This window comes from Micromys minutus, assembly GCF_963924665.1.
Source record: "Micromys minutus genome assembly, chromosome: 6".
Lineage (NCBI taxonomy): Eukaryota > Metazoa > Chordata > Mammalia > Rodentia > Muridae > Micromys > Micromys minutus.
In genome coordinates, this window is record NC_137975.1 from 39,621,255 (window position 1) to 39,626,071 (window position 4,817).

The following is a 4,817-nucleotide window of genomic DNA, read 5'->3' on the forward strand; positions in this document are numbered from 1 at the left end:
AGATTTCTTCACAAAGGAGGGGATCTTGTACAAATAACATTCTTTACAATGATTCTGTGGGAAGTATGGTCTGAACAAGGGAGAATTGAAAATCAATGTACTCTGGGGCAAGATCAATGCAGAGCAAGAATAGCTGCTAAGAATACTGTTCAATATGGCATCACTGAGTCATGTAAGAGTGCCGACCTTTTCTTCTTTCTCTTAATAAATATTAAACCCCGATATTTTAATGATTTAGAAGAAAATACTGATCTTCTACATTGGACAGATGATCTTTGTTTAGAAAGATGTTAGACAAATCATTTAATGACTAAAATACCATAGAGAATTCATTTTGGAAGTGCATAGTGTAATATTTCTTCAGTAAAAAAGGTATGTATACAATTTGAATGACCCTGAAGACATTGATAGATAAAATGCATATCTTTAGATCAAATTTGAACTTACTAGACTCAGATAAAGGACATTAGTGTCATTTTCTTCCTTCTCCTCCTCCCTATCACCTTCCTTCTTACCATCCCTTTGTCCCCGTCCTCCTTTTTCAACCCTCTCCTGATCTGTAACTTAGCTTAGGGTAGTGGTTGTTTGACCTCTTATAGGCAGTCAGTATTTTTTAATAGTTTTAGTGACATTAACTGATTTTATATCATAAGTCTAACAAAATGACTCATATTTCTGCTATAAAGTTATAGAAATTAGCACCCTGACTAAAATTTATTCATACTTTTAGGGCCAATTATCTGGCATTTTGTGATGGCTTAGCTATGTATAAACACATCATGTGTAAAGATGCTTCTCTACTACTCAGTAGAGCACAGAGGATCATCAATATTGGTTTACTTTTAAAATGTCCATATTTCCGCAGAATATCTGCATAGGCACTTAATTTGGCTATCAGTTCTTTATCCATCATCTGATATTTATCAGACCCCATGTAATATTAAATAAAACTATTAATTATAATTCTCTTAGCATGATGAATCCATTGTCAGTTGTGTAACAGAATGGTTACATCTCTATTTTAATTTTACATGTGTACACACACATATGCATGTGTGCATTTGTATATGCATACATGAATGAAGGTGACCAGTGAGGGAAGAAGAAAACATAGAGGAGGAACATATAAGCCCTGGTGCTGAAGTTGCAGGCAAGAGAGTCACTTGTGGGAACAAAACTCTGAACTTCTGCAAGTTGTTCAGAAAGCTGAACCAACTCTCCAGCTCCACACACATTTCATTACAATATGATGTGTCTCATGTTTATTCCTAATTAACCACTTTTATTATTTATCAAAATTTCATCTGTTAGTGAACTGTTTTCTTAGCCGTAAATTGTTTTAATGAAGTTCAAGGTGATATTTGTTTTCATACCATATATTAACCTCTGATAACTGACATTCTTGTGATTAGTTGTTACATTACCACTATGCATGGCCATCTTTTATACCATGATTATAGGTTTTTATATAATTATTCACAAACCTACATGACACGTGTGAAAGATGTTAAGCAAAAATAAATTATCCAAATATTTTTGTCAGATTAGAAATTTAAATACATGTTACTCAATTTAGCTCAGTTGTAAATCATTCTGAATCATTCATTCATTTTTTTATTGTTTCTTAGTGATATCAAAACCCTACCTTCTTCACAGTTCGATCTCTGGGAAAATGTATTCATTGGGCTAAGTCTCTGCATAGGCTATACAGTGAGTCCAGAGGTGTTAAAGGTGTGGCCCTCAAAATCAGCCATCACTACCCATAGCTACCACAGACGCTAATACTTTAAAAAGGTAAGGCTCAGGCCTTTCTCCTAGCTCCTGTCACTCTTCACCTCTGCACTGTACTTTGCTTTTCCCTTTTCAACCTTGCTGTTCTTGCAGAAAAAATTCCTAGTCTCAACAACAGGTAGAGTCAACCTCTAAGCCCTTGCTTCCAGCAGAAAGTATTTGTTTTCTTCAAAGAGTTTTCTATTTCAAAGGATTCCTCGCACATAACTGTCAAAAAAGTCTCTAATGAACTATTCCAGTGAGCTCTCACAGGTCTGAATGAAATCAGATAAAAGGTAGTGGGGCTTACAGCAAGATGTATACCTCCAACACTAAAATTCTCATCAATAATCTGTTCACTGAGAATTGCTATCATAACTGTAGGGGAAACAGGAGGTCATCAAAGGGTAATCTATAAGAAGCAAGTGTTGTCTAGGTTAGTAGAGTCCAGATAATATATGTGCAGAGAATGGGAATATCATTTTCTCCTAAACATTAGTTCTGGATATACTGAGAAAAGGCTTCAGAATGTGAGGCAAACTAAACTGTTTTTTCTCACTGACCATAAATGGCAGACCAGAGGCTAAAGAAAATGAATTTGCACATTACTTCCCGATTCAGAGTCCACATGAGAAAGTCAAAATGAGATTACAATAAGGATCAATTCACAAAAAGTCAGTATGCATGTGCCTGTGCACACTAGGTACATGTATGCAGATATACATGATTCGTGGAAGAATAATTGCTGTGTTTATAGTAAAATATATGAAAACAAAAAAGTCTATGATAGTTCCCTGAAAAAAACCTCACTCTATCTACAGCCATTCCCCCAGCAGCGTTAACACAACAAGTAGAAACTAAAATCACAGGGATCTGTCCATTGTAGTGTCATGGCTAATTTAGAAGTTTAGAAAATTATTCACATTTCTTATTTTTAATTGAACAACTTTATTTTAAAAAAACAAAGATAAATGTACAGATTTTAAGTATTTTTTCGTAAAAATATACAAATACATTTTTGTCAGTACTTGGTTTGTTTAAAGGTGCATTAAGATCTTACTAGTTACAATGAATATAAAGTACATGTAAAACAAGATGTAACGTGGAATTAGTCAAAGTTTTCTTGGTGTGAAAAGATTAAGCATAATGGTTTTTCATTTTCCTCTTTTTTCCTATACATACATGTAACAGAGGACGGCCTTGTTGGGCATCAATGGGAGAAGCCCTTGGTCCTGCCAAGGTTCAATGCCCCAGTGCAGTGGAATGTCGGGGCAGGGAGGCAGGAGAGAGTGGGTGAGGGAGCACCCACACTCATAGAAGCAGGGGAAGGAGGATTAGATGGGATAGAGAGGTTATGAAGGAGAAAACTGGAAAAGAAATAACATTTGAAATATAAATAAATATATCCAATAAAATAATTAAAAACTGAACCTGTCTCCAAGCACCAGTTGATCTTGAGGTGCATGCTGTGTGAATAAAAGAGAGATGTCTGAATTATATCAGAGTTGTCTGAGGAAAGAGATGTAAAAAGTTAATAATCCAAAGACTACCAAAGTGTCTACTGGGTCTCTATATATTCTTTGCTTCTATCAATGAGGAGGATAAAATCAGATGTGTTTATGAGGCTCACAGTAGCATATGTCCAACATAATTTTATAACTACATTTTCATAGCGTCCCTGAGAGCATCTTCCTTTCTAACAAGTACATCTTTGAAAAGAACACCACCCTGTGAGACTGCACATGCTACGTTCCAATCCTGATTGCATCCCTTTAGGACTGCAGCTCTACACAGAGAGTTTAAGGATCACAGTAGTTGATATTTGTTATCAGAAAAAAAAAAGTGCTTAATAAATGTAATGAGTTTTCCACGTTAAGGACTGTGGGTGAGCTAATAGCAAATATAGAGCTGTTAATTAAGACTATGGGGTCTAGAGCACACGCAACTGAGCAAAGCTCTGAAAAATGACTTAAAATCACAAATCTTGCTTCACACAGGGTATCTGTCTTGCTCTCTCGGTAAAGACATCTTTGTATAATAAAAAGTTGATGATGAGAAGAACGGCATTGGCCCTTTGCCTATCAAATAAATTGAAATCATTGTTAGTGAAAGGTGAACTTTCCCATAAAACTGCTAGACAGTGCGTAATGACATTTTCTCCAAATCTGTGCTATGTAACTTCCTAGGGCTCCTTAACTCAGACTCTCTTTACCCACATGAAAGGTTTTCGTATTGCTATATTTTTTTCTTGTTTTCTTTATTAAAAGAAAGTCTTTCAATGTGGCAGATGAATGAGTTTATGATTTTGTTTTCAGCATCTCTGTGGCTATTTGCATTATCAGTATGACGAACAGACATGATACAAAAGTCTGTGCAGTGTTCTGGAGCACATCTGAGGGGCTATAAATGGAAATCTCAGAGCAATGTGCTAGTTTATGTTCGGGAATGAGTTGGACTGCTTTATTCACATCTGCAGTTCTATGAAATGATTTATGACAGTGACCAATTGAAAATGTGGGACATGGTTTCTATAAGAGATCATAGTGGGGCTACATGGTTAACGATACAGAGCTCACACAGTAAAGGGCACTATAAGTGGAGCTTTGTTCAGGAGAGAAAGTGAGCAAGGCAGACCACATGTGACTAGGATCATGATAGCCAATAGCTAGGATGTATGTGAAGAAAATTCTTTATTTTAGAATTTATGCCTGAAACTCTGACAGGTTTTGGATGATATGACATTTTAGAAAAGAATATACTGGGTCTTGATGCTATGGTCAGATACCATAATAACACTAATGCTAAGAAATTTGATACAAATTTTTGATATTCATTTTTGATTAGATTTACTCTGTGGAAAAATACAGTATTGTAATGATGATATAATGGCCAATTTCTGTTGTCGTTGGCTGACGTCTGAAATCATCTCAAAGAGTGGTCTTTGGGCATGCTTGTGAGAGATTGCATTGATTAGATTACTTGATATAGGAGACACTCTATTGTGAGTGACACCATCCCAGGGAACTATGCTGCGATCTTGGACTTTA